Source organism: Dendropsophus ebraccatus, chromosome 1 (assembly GCF_027789765.1).
Source record: "Dendropsophus ebraccatus isolate aDenEbr1 chromosome 1, aDenEbr1.pat, whole genome shotgun sequence".
Classification (NCBI taxonomy): domain Eukaryota; kingdom Metazoa; phylum Chordata; class Amphibia; order Anura; family Hylidae; genus Dendropsophus; species Dendropsophus ebraccatus.
Genome location: NC_091454.1, coordinates 230,551,041 through 230,565,452, shown reverse-complemented (window position 1 = coordinate 230,565,452; position 14,412 = coordinate 230,551,041). Strand labels below are relative to the sequence as shown.

General features: G+C 46.5%; 1 protein-coding gene across 2 annotated transcripts in view; it reads right to left on the bottom strand.

Moving 5' to 3' along the window:
- Positions 1-14,412, bottom strand: part of TFR2 (transferrin receptor 2) — a 104,830-nt gene that overhangs the window by 43,287 nt on the left and 47,131 nt on the right. The window lies entirely within an intron of this gene.

Sequence of the window (14,412 nt, the reverse complement as noted above, 5' to 3'; positions counted from 1 at the left end):
GGACATTACTACTATATGGAGACAATGCTGGGGGATATTACTACTATATGGGACAATGCTGGGGGACATTACTACTATATGGGGGCAATGCTGGGGGACATTACTACTATATGGGGGCAATGCTGGGGGACATTACTACTATATGGGACAATGCTGGGGGACATTACTACTATATGGGACAATGCTGGGGGACATTACTACTATATGGGGACAATGCTGGGGGGCATTACTACTATATGGAGACAATGCAGGGGACATTACTACTATATGGGACAATGCAGGGGACATTACTACTATATGGGGGCAATGCTGGGGGACATTACTACTATATGGGGGCAATGCTGGGGGACATTACTACTATATGGGACAATGCAGGGGACATTACTACTATATGGAGACAATGCTGGGGACATTACTACTATATGGGACAATGCAGGGGACATTACTACTATATGGGACAATGCAGGGGGACATTACTACTATATGGGGACAATGCAGGGGACATTACTACTATATGGAGACAATGCTGGGGGACATTACTACTATATGGAGACAATGCTGGGGGACATTACTACTATATGGAGACAATGCTGGGGGACATTACTACTATATGGAGACAATGCTGGGGGACATTACTACTATATGGGACAATGCTGGGGGACATTACTACTATATGGGGGCAATGCTGGGGGACATTACTACTATATGGGGACAATGCTGGGGGACATTACTACTATATGGGGACAATGCTGGGGGACATTACTACTATATGGGGACAATGCTGGGGACATTACTACTATATGAGACAATGCAGGGGACATTACTACTATATGGGACAATGCTGGGGGACATTACTACTATATGGGGGCAATGCTGGGGGACATTACTACTATATGGGGACAATGCTGGGGGACATTACTACTATATGGGGACAATGCTGGGGGACATTACTACTATATGGGGACAATGCTGGGGACATTACTACTATATGAGACAATGCTGGGGGACATTACTACTATATGGGACAATGCAGGGGACATTACTACTATATGGAGGCAATGCTGGGGGACATTACTACTATATGGAGACAATGCTGGGGGACATCACTACTATATGGAGACAATGCTGGGGGACTTTACTACTATATGGAGACAATGCTGGGGGACATTACTACTATATGGGACAATGCTGGGGGGACATTACTACTATATGGAGACAATGCTGGGGGACATTACTACTATATGGAGACAATGCTGGGGGACATTACTACTATATGGGACAATGCTGGGGGGACATTACTACTATATGGGACAATGCTGGGGGGACATTACTACTATATGGAGACAATGCTGGGGGGCATTACTACTATATGGAGACAATGCTGGGGACATTACTACTATATGGAGACAATGCTGGGGACATTACTACTATATGGAGACAATGCTGGGGGACATTACTACTATATAGGGGCAATGCTGGGGGACATTACTACTATATGGAGACAATGCTGGGGGACATTACTACTATATGGAGACAATGCTGGGGGACATTACTACTATATGGAGACAATGCTGGGGGACATTACTACTATATGGAGACAATGCTGGGGACATTACTACTATATGGAGACAATGCTGGGGGACATTACTACTATATAGGGGCAATGCTGGGGGACATTACTACTATATGGAGACAATGCTGGGGGACATTACTACTATATGGGGGCAATGCTGGGGGACATTACTACTATATGGAGACAATGCAGGGGGACATTACTACTATATGGGACAATGCTGGGGGACATTACTACTATATGGAGACAATGCTGGGGGACATTATTACTATATGGGACAATGCAGGGGGACATTACTACTATATGGGACAATGCTGGGGGACATTACTACTATATGGAGACAATGCAGGGGGACATTACTACTATATGGAGACAATGCTGGGGGACATTACTACTATATGGAGACAATGCTGGGGGGCATTACTACTATATGGGGACAATGCAGGGGACATTACTACTATATGGGGACAATGCAGGGGACATTACTACTATATGGAGACAATGCTGGGGGACATTACTACTATATGGGGGCAATGCTGGGGGACATTACTACTATATGGGGGCAATGCTGGGGGACATTACTACTATATGGGGGCAATGCTGGGGGACATTACTACTATATGGGGGCAATGCTGGGGGACATTACTACTATATGGGGGCAGTACAGGGGACATTACTACTATATGGGGGCAGTACAGGGGACATTACTACTATATAGGGACAATGCTGGGGGACATTACTACTATATGGAGACAATGCTGGGGGACATTACTACTATATGGAGACAATGCTGGGGACATTACTACTATATGGGACAATGCAGGGGACATTACTACTATATGGAGACAATGCTGGGGGACATTACTACTATATGGAGACAATGCTGGGGGGCATTACTACTATATGGGGGCAATGCTGGGGGACATTACTACTATATGGGGACAATGCTGGGGGACATTACTACTATATGGGACAATGCTGGGGGACATTACTACTATATGGAGACAATGCTGGGGGACATTACTACTATATGGAGACAATGCTGGGGGACATTACTACTATATGGGGACAATGCTGGGGGGACATTACTACTATATGGGGACAATGCTGGGGGACATTACTACTATATGGGGACAATGCTGGGGGACATTACTACTATATGGGGGCAATGCTGGGGGACATTACTACTATATGGAGACAATGCTGGGGGACATTACTACTATATGGAGACAATGCTGGGGGACATTACTACTATATGGAGACAATGCTGGGGGACATTACTACTATATGGGGACAATGCTGGGGGACATTACTACTATATGGAGACAATGCTGGGGGACATTACTACTATATGGAGGCAATGCTGGGGGACATTACTACTATATGGAGGCAATGCTGGGGGACATTACTACTATATGGGGGCAGTGCTGGGGGACATTACTACTATATGAGACAATGCTGGGGACATTACTACTATATGGAGACAATGCTGGGGGGCATTACTACTATATGGAGACAATGCTGGGGGACATTACTACTATATGGAGACAATGCTGGGGGGACATTACTACTATATGGAGACAATGCTGGGGGACATTACTACTATATGGGGACAATGCTGGGGGACATTACTACTATATAGGACAATGCTGGGGGACATTACTACTATATGGAGACAATGCTGGGGGGACATTACTACTATATGGAGACAATGCTGGGGGACATTACTACTATATGGAGACAATGCTGGGGGACATTACTACTATATGGGGGCAATGCTGGGGGACATTACTACTATATGGGGGCAATGCTGGGGGACATTACTACTATATGGAGACAATGCTGGGGGACATTACTACTATATGGGGGCAGTACAGGGGACATTACTACTATATAGGGACAATGCTGGGGGACATTACTACTATATGGGACAATGCTGGGGGACATTACTACTATATGGAGACAATGCAGGGGACATTACTACTATATGGAGACAATGCTGGGGGACATTACTACTATATGGAGACAATGCTGGGGACATTACTACTATATGGAGACAATGCTGGGGGACATTACTACTATATGGAGACAATGCAGGGGGACATTACTACTATATGGAGACAATGCAGGGGGGCATTACTACTATATGGAGACAATGCAGGGGACATTACTACTATATGGGGGCAATGCTGGGGGACATTACTACTATATGGAGACAATGCTGGGGGACATTACTACTATATGGGACAATGCTGGGGGACATTACTACTATATGGGGGCAATGCTGGGGGACATTACTACTATATGGGGGCAATGCTGGGGGACATTACTACTATATAGGGACAATGCTGGGGGACATTACTACTATATAGGGACAATGCTGGGGGACATTACTACTATATGGAGACAATGCTGGGGGACATTACTACTATATAGGGGCAATGCTGGAGGACATTACTACTATATAGGGGCAATGCTGGAGGACATTACTACTATATGGGACAATGCTGGGGGACATTACTACTATATGGAGACAATGCTGGGGGACATTACTACTATATGGAGACAATGCTGGGGGACATTACTACTATATGGGGACAATGCTGGGGGACATTACTACTATATGGGACAATGCTGGGGGACATTACTACTATATGGAGACAATGCAGGGGGACATTACTACTATATGGAGACAATGCTGGGGGACATTACTACTATATGGGACAATGCTGGGGGACATTACTACTATATGGGGACAATGCTGGGGGACATTACTACTATATGGGGACAATGCTGGGGACATTACTACTATATGGAGACAATGCAGGGGACATTACTACTATATGGGACAATGCTGGGGGACATTACTACTATATGGGACAATGCTGGGGGACATTACTACTATATGGAGACAATGCAGGGGGACATTACTACTATATGGAGACAATGCTGGGGGACATTACTACTATATGGAGACAATGCTGGGGGGCAATACTACTATATGGAGACAATGCTGGGGGACATTACTACTATATAGGGGCAATGCTGGGGGACATTACTACTATATGGAGACAATGCTGGGGGACATTACTACTATATGGAGACAATGCAGGGGACATTACTACTATATGGAGACAATGCTGGGGGACATTACTACTATATGGAGACAATGCTGGGGGGCAATACTACTATATGGAGACAATGCTGGGGGACATTACTACTATATGGAGACAATGCTGGGGACATTACTACTATATGGAGACAATGCTGGGGGACATTACTACTATATGGAGACAATGCTGGGGGACATTACTACTATATGGAGACAATGCTGGGGGACATTACTACTATATGGAGACAATGCAGGGGGACATTACTACTATATGGAGACAATGCTGGGGGACATTACTACTATATGGGACAATGCTGGGGGACATTACTACTATATGGAGACAATGCAGGGGACATTACTACTATATGGAGACAATGCTGGGGGACATTACTACTATATGGGACAATGCTGGGGGACATTACTACTATATGGGGGCAATGCTGGGGGACATTACTACTATATGGGACAATGCTGGGGGACATTACTACTATATGGGGGCAATGCTGGGGGACATTACTACTATATGGGACAATGCTGGGGGACATTACTACTATATGGAGACAATGCTGGGGGACATTACTACTATATGGAGACAATGCTGGGGGACATTACTACTATATGGAGACAATGCTGGGGGACATTACTACTATATGGAGACAATGCTGGGGGACATTACTACTATATGGAGACAATGCTGGGGGACATTACTACTATATAGGGACAATGCAGGGGGACATTACTACTATATGGAGACAATGCAGGAGGACATTACTACTATATGGGACAATGCTGGGGGACATTACTACTATATGGAGACAATGCAGGGGACATTACTACTATATGGGACAATGCTGGGGGACATTACTACTATATGGAGACAATACTGGGGGACATTACTACTATATGGGGGCAATGCTGGGGGACATTACTACTATATGGGGACAATGCTGGGGGACATTACTACTATATGGGGACAATGCAGGGGACATTACTACTATATGGAGACAATGCAGGGGGACATTACTACTATATGGGGGCAATGCTGGGGGACATTACTACTATATGGAGACAATGCAGGGGACATTACTACTATATGGGACAATGCTGGGGGACATTACTACTATATGGGGGCAATGCTGGGGGACATTACTACTATATGGAGACAATGCTGGGGGGACATTACTACTATATGGGGACAATGCAGGGGACATTACTACTATATGGAGACAATGCAGGGGGACATTACTACTATATGGAGACAATGCTGGGGGACATTACTACTATATGGAGACAATGCAGGGGACATTACTACTATATGGAGACAATGCAGGGGGACATTACTACTATATGGGACAATGCTGGGGGACATTACTACTATATGGAGACAATGCAGGGGACATTACTACTATATGGAGACAATGCAGGGGACATTACTACTATATAGGGGCAATGCTGGGGACATTACTACTATATGGAGACAATGCTGGGGGACATTACTACTATATAGGGGCAATGCTGGGGGACATTACTACTATATGGAGACAATGCTGGGGGACATTACTACTATATGGAGACAATGCTGGGGGGCAATACTACTATATGGAGACAATGCTGGGGGACATTACTACTATATGGAGACAATGCAGGGGACATTACTACTATATGGAGACAATGCAGGGGGACATTACTACTATATGGGACAATGCTGGGGGACATTACTACTATATGGGGACAATGCTGGGGGACATTACTACTATATGGGACAATGCTGGGGGACATTACTACTATATAGGGGGAGTACAGGGGACATTACTACTATATGGAGACAATGCTGGGGGACATTACTACTATATGGAGACAATGCTGGGGGACATTACTACTATATGGAGACAATGCTGGGGGACATTACTACTATATGGAGACAATGCAGGGGACATTACTACTATATGGAGACAATGCAGGGGACATTACTACTATATGGAGACAATGCAGGGGACATTACTACTATATAGGGGCAATGCTGGGGACATTACTACTATATGGAGACAATGCTGGGGGACATTACTACTATATGGAGACAATGCTGGGGGGCAATACTACTATATGGAGACAATGCTGGGGGACATTACTACTATATGGAGACAATGCTGGGGGACATTACTACTATATGGGACAATGCAGGGGACATTACTACTATATGGGACAATGCTGGGGGACATTACTACTATATGGGACAATGCAGGGGACATTACTACTATATGGAGACAATGCTGGGGGACATTACTACTATATGGAGACAATGCTGGGGGACATTACTACTATATGGGACAATGCTGGGGGACATTACTACTATATGGGGACAATGCTGGGGGACATTACTACTATATGGGGACAATGCTGGGGGACATTACTACTATATGGGACAATGCTGGGGGACATTACTACTATATGGGGGCAATGCTGGGGGACATTACTACTATATGGGACAATGCTGGGGGACATTACTACTATATGGGACAATGCTGGGGGACATTACTACTATATGGGACAATGCAGGGGGACATTACTACTATATGGAGACAATGCTGGGGGACATTACTACTATATGGGACAATGCTGGGGGACATTACTACTATATGGGACAATGCTGGGGGACATTACTACTATATGGAGACAATGCTGGGGACATTACTACTATATGGAGACAATGCTGGGGGACATTACTACTATATGGGACAATGCTGGGGGACATTACTACTATATGGGACAATGCTGGGGGACATTACTACTATATGGGACAATGCTGGGGGACATTACTACTATATGGGACAATGCAGGGGGACATTACTACTATATGGGGGCAATGCTGGGGGACATTACTACTATATGGAGACAATGCTGGGGGACATTACTACTATATGGGACAATGCTGGGGGACATTACTACTATATGGGACAATGCTGGGGGACATTACTACTATATGGGACAATGCAGGGGGACATTACTACTATATGGGGGCAATGCTGGGGGACATTACTACTATATGGAGACAATGCTGGGGGACATTACTACTATATGGGGCATTGTTGGGGGACATTACTACTATATGGAGACAATGCTGGGGGACATTACTACTACATGGAGACAATGCTGGGGGACATTACTACTACATGGAGACAATGCAGGGGACATTACTACTATATGGAGACAATGCTGGGGGACATTACTACTATATGGAGACAATGCTGGGGGACATTACTACTATATGGAGACAATGCTGGGGGGACATTACTACTATATGGAGACAATGCTGGGGACATTACTACTATATGGAGACAATGCTGGGGGACATTACTACTATATGGAGACAATGCTGGGGGACATTACTACTATATGGGACAATGCTGGGGGACATTACTACTATATGGGGACAATGCAGGGGACATTACTACTATATGGGGACAATGCTGGGGACATTACTACTATATGGGACAATGCTGGGGGACATTACTACTATATGGAGACAATGCTGGGGGACATTACTACTATATGGAGACAATGCTGGGGGACATTACTACTATATGGGGCATTGTTGGGGGACATTACTACTACATGGAGACAATGCTGGGGGACATTACTACTATATGGGGCATTGTTGGGGGACATTACTACTATATGGAGACAATGCTGGGGGACATTACTACTATATGGAGACAATGCTGGGGGACATTACTACTATATGGAGACAATGCTGGGGGACATTACTACTATATGGGGACAATGCTGGGGGACATTACTACTATATGGGACAATGCAGGGGACATTACTACTATATGGAGACAATGCAGGGGACATTACTACTATATGGAGACAATGCAGGGGACATTACTACTATATGGGGGCAATGCTGGGGGACATTACTACTATATGGGGGCAATGCTGGGGGACATTACTACTATATGGAGACAATGCTGGGGGACATTACTACTATATGGGGACAATGCAGGGGGACATTACTACTATATGGAGACAATGCAGGGGGACATTACTACTATATGGAGACAATGCAGGGGGACATTACTACTATATGGAGACAATGCTGGGGGGCATTACTACTATATGGGGGCAATGCTGGGGGACATTACTACTATATAGGGGCAATGCTGGGGGACATTACTACTATATAGGGGCAATGCTGGGGGACATTACTACTATATGGAGGCAATGCTGGGGGACATTACTACTATATGGAGACAATGCTGGGGGACATTACTACTATATGGAGACAATGCTGGGGGACATTACTACTATATGGAGACAATGCAGGGGGACATTACTACTATATGGAGACAATGCTGGGGGACATTACTACTATATGGGGGCAATGCTGGGGGACATTACTACTATATGGGACAATGCTGGGGGACATTACTACTATATGGAGACAATGCTGGGGGACATTACTACTATATGGAGACAATGCTGGGGGACATTACTACTATATGGGACAATGCTGGGGGACATTACTACTATATGGAGACAATGCTGGGGGACATTACTACTATATGGAGACAATGCTGGGGGACATTACTACTATATGGAGACAATGCTGGGGGACATTACTACTATATGGAGACAATGCAGGGGGACATTACTACTATATGGAGACAATGCAGGGGGACATTACTACTATATGGAGACAATGCAGGGGGACATTACCAGTATATAGGGGCAATGCAGGGGACATTATTACTATATAGGAAGTGCAGGGGGACATATTGGGGGAATGCAGGGGGATATTACTACTATATAGGTTGAGTGCAGGGTGACATTATTACTATATGGGGGCACAGCATACAAAGGGTAACTCGCATACCTACTGACTTTACTGCACCAAACAGCACAATTATTACATTTTGAGACCCTATAAGTGGGAAAAGGGAAGAAAGTTGCTGAAGAAGTGCGAAGATTGAGATGTTTGTCTGGCAGGTTCTGAAGAGACGAATTCTAACTGCAAGAAATCATCATGGAGGTCTGGGCCAGAAGGAGAGGAAAACGAAAGTGACGCCTCAGATCAAGGAAGACTTTACCTGTGAGTCACTGAATGATGTTTTTCTATTCAGGAGAACATTATTTGTCAGGGGTGCGGAACTGCTCTATTCCATAATACACACACTGCTTCTTCCTATTAACCCGAATCTTGATAATAGCCCCCCTTTCTTACCCAGGACTGAAGGGGGGGGGGGGGGGGGGCGCTTTTATCAAGAGTCGCCCTGTTGCCAAAAAGACCTAGAAACTGCCCTGAGGAGGAGCTGTATATAGAGGGCACAGAGAAGAGGAGGAGCTGTATATAGAGGACACAGAAGAGGAGGAGCTGTATATAGAGGACACAGAGAAGAGGAGGAGCTGTATATAGAGGACACACAGAAGAGGAGGAGCTGTATATAGAGGACAGAAGAGGAGGAGCTGTATATAGAGGACACAGAGAAGAGGAGGAGCTGTATATAGAGGACACACAGAAGAGGAGGAGCTGTATATAGAGGACAGAAGAGGAGGAGCTGTATATAGAGGACAGAAGAGGAGGAGCTGTATATAGAGGACACAGAAGAGAAGGAGCTGTATAGAGGACACAGAGAAGAGAAGGAGCTGTATATAGAGGACACAGAGAAGAGGAGGAGCTGTATATAGAGGACACAGAGAAGAGGAGGAGCTGTATATAGAGGACACAGAGAAGAGGAGGAGCTGTATATAGAGGACACAGAGAAGAGGAGGAGCTGTATATAGAGGACACAGAGAAGAGGAGGAGCTGTATATAGAGGACACAGAGAAGAGGAGGAGCTGTATATAGAGGACACAGAGAAGAGGAGGAGCTGTATATAGAGGACACAGAAGAGGAGGAGCTGTATATAGAGGACACAGAGAATAGGAGTAGCTGTATATGGAGGACACAGAGAAGAGGTGCTATGGGCTGCCGCCGCATGGCTCCCCCTCCTCCTGCTGCAGACGCTAATCCCCATGTGCTGGGGCCCAGTGCTGCTTACACTTCAGCCAGGCGGGGCGCCTTACCTCCTTGCGCTCCTAGTCCCAGTTATGGCGCGCGTCCCCGCCACCTAGGGCATGTGCGGGCCGCCTGTCTCATATTTAAAGGGACAGTACGTCCCTAATTGGTTAAGTTGCACCAATCACTCCCCTATATATAGTTTACCTGATTGTCACCCAGTGCGCTATGCACATTGAGCTTCTGGCCAACCAGTTTACCTCTGAGCGCTCCAAGGTGGCATTTGTCATCAGCCTCTTGGAGGGGAAGGCCTTGGCCTTGGTGACACCTTTGTGGGACCGTGACGATCCAGTTACTGCCAACCTTCGGTCTTTCTTGGCAGAGTTTCGGTGTGTAATCGAATAGCCAGCCAGATCTTCATCTGCGGAGACTGACCTACTCAATTTGCGACAGGGGAACTCCTCTGTGGGCGAGTATGCCATCTAGTTCCGCACGCTGGCAGCCAAATTAGACTGGAACAAAACTGCCCTGGTTGCCAGCCGTGTTAAGGATGTGCTTTCTGGCTGAGACCTTCCTGCCTCTCTGAACGACCTGATTCATCTGGCCACCCTGATTGACGTTCAGTTCTCTGAGAGAGAGGAGGAGGTTAGACTGGAACGTGAACTGAACCGACCCCGTCGCACTTTCCAATTGGCACCAGCCTTCCAAAAGCCAGTTTCCCCTGTGTCTTCGCCAACTCCTGAGGAACCTATGCAGGTGGAGAGGGTTTGCCTGACTCCTGAGGAGAGAACTTTGTCTTTACTGCGCCTTTACTTAGCTGTTCACATCGTCCGGGAAACTCCTGCACCTAGGGCCGGTAGGAGAGGCCACCCTAGGTATGAATGCGTCCTCTCCACGCTTGTCTCTTCCAGTCTCCATCTTGACTTCCTCTGGTCAGCGGTTCCAGTCCGCAGCCTTCCTAGACTCTGATTCCGCAGGCAGCTTTATTGCAGCTCCCTTGGTTCAGAAGTGGCAACTTCCTGTTGTTCGACTTCCCTGACCACTGTCCATCTCTTCATTCACCGGTGAGCCTCTTGGTGAAGTCGTTCAGTTCTAGACTGAAACAGTGACACTAGAAGTCGGGGTGCTACATTCCAAAAAGATTGCCCTCTACTTTCTGTCCAGTTCTTCTTCTGACATCTTGTAGGGCCTTCCTTGGCTGCAGTTACATACCCCGACCCTAGACTGCAAGACCGGGGAGATCGTGGGTTTGGGTCTGGATTGTTCCAGTCGTTGCCTTAAGACCCCTCAGATCTGACCTCACCTCACCTCACCTCATCGGCCATATGATTGCCCCATTGACCTCCTTCCAGGGGCTATGCCTCCTCGTGGTAGAGTATATCCACTCTCTGTTCCGGAGACGGAAGCCATGGCAATGTATATTAAAGAGAACCTGAAAAAGGGCTTCATCCGAAAATCGACTTCTGCAGCCAGTGCCGGGTTTTTCTTCATTCAGAAGAAGGATGGGTTCCCTCCGTCCCTGTATCGATTATAGGGGACTCAATAAGGTGACTGTGAAGAACCGCTACCCCTTGCCCTTGATCTCAAAGTTATTCGATCGTCTCTGGGGGGCTTGAATCTTAACCAAGCGGAATATCAGGGGAGCTTACAACCTGATCAGGATTTGTGAGGGCGACAAATGGAAAACTGCCTTCAACACCAGAGATGGGCACTTAGAGTATTTGGTCATGCTTTTTGGCCTACGCAATGCCCCCGCGTTCTTCCAGGAATTCGTCAATGATATATTCCGGGACCTCCTCTATGTCTTTGTCTTCGTGTACCTGGACGACATCTTGATCAACTCCCCTGTTTTACAGACTCCTGTGGGGCAGGTTTGTAAAGTGCTGCATCGGTTAATAGCCAACCGTCTATACCCCAAGCTAGAAAAGTGTTTATTCCACCAATCTAGCTTTCCGTTCTTGGGGTATATAGTCTCTGGCCACGATCTACAAATGGATCCAGCAAAACTGCCTGCAGTACTTCAGTGGCCACTGCCCGTTGGACTTCGAGCCATAAAAAGGTTCCAAGGATTTGCAAATTATTACCAGCAATTTATTCCGCATTTCTCCACTCTGGTCGCACGGATTGTGGCCCTCACCAAGAAAAATGCGAACCCTAGGCAGTAGTCATCTGAAGCTGAGCAAGCATTCACTAAATTGAAGGCTGCTTTTGCTTTCCCTATGGTTCTGTCCTGTCCAGATCCCGCCAGACCATTTTCTTTGGAGGTGGATGCCTCTTCCATGGGAGCCAGAGCAGTTCTTACCCAGAAAGACGCTTCTGGGAAAACTAAGACTTGTGGCTTTTTCTCCGGTCGAGAGAAATTACACCGTAGGGGACCGGGAGCTCTTGACGATTGAGTTAGCCCTGGAAGAATGGCGTCATCTTCTGGAGGGGGCGAAGTGTCCAATTAACATCTATATGGACCACAAAAACCTTCTCTACCTCTAATCTGCACAGCGATTTAATCCGCGGCAGGCCAGGTGGTCCCTCTTCTTCTCTCGCTTCAACTTTCTGATCCTTTTCCATCTGGCAGAAAAGAATGTGAGGGCTAATGCCCTCTCGCGGGCATCTGATGTCCTGGGGCAAGAAGACGCACCTCGTCACATCATTCCACCAGGGCTTCTGGTTCCTATAGCTACTTCCGTTCTTCTGCCTCCTAGTAAAACTTATGTGCGCCCAGCACTCAGGAGAAGAATTCTGAAGTGGGTTCATTCTTCCTTGGTCGCTGGCCACCCTGGAGTCCTTAAGACCAGACAATTGATATCCCGTCATTACTGGTGGCCCAGTCTTTCTCAGGACGTCAAAGACTTTGTGGCATCCTGCTCTACCTGTGCCCAGAACAAAAGTCCTCGCCTTAAGCTGACCGGTCTTCTTCAGCCCTTGCCTATACCGGATGGACTTCATCACTGACCTTCCCCCTTCTGTAGGTTACTCAGTCATCTGGGTGGTCACTGACTGGTTTTCTAAGATGTCTCATTTTGTCCCTCTTCCCAGTTTACCTTCCGCTCCGTCTGGCAAATCTTTTTCTCCAACACATTGTCCATCTGCATGATCTGCCTCTACACATTGTCTCAGACCGAGGACCACAGCTTCTCTGTGTCCTGTCCTCCATATAGAGCTCCTCCTCTTCTGTGTCCTCTATATACAGCTCCTCCTCCTCTTCTGTGTCCTCTATATACAGCTCCTCCTCTTCTGTGTCCTCTATATACAGCTCCTCCTCTTCTGTGTCCTCTATATACAGCTCCTCCTCCTCTCTGTGTCCTCTATATACAGCTCCTCCTCTTCTGTGTCCTCTATATACAGCTTCTCTGTGTCCTGTCCTCTATATACAGCTCCTCCTCCTCTTCTGTGTCCTCTATATACAGCTCCTCCTCCTCTCTGTGTCCTCTATATACAGCTCCTCCTCTTCTGTGTCCTCTATATACAGCTCCTCCTCTTCTGTGTCCTCTATACACAGCTCCTCCTCTTCTGTGTGTCCTGTCCTCTATATATAGTTCCTCTTCTCTGTGTCCCCTATTCCTAATATTTATAGATTCTATAATGACAGGGATTGTTCCACAGGACTGGCGCATAGCTAATGTGGTAACAATATTCAATAAGGGGTCAGAGAGTGATCCTGGAAACTACAGGCCCGTAAGTCTAACATCTATAGTGGGTAACGTATTTAATGGAATTTGTATACTGCAGTAC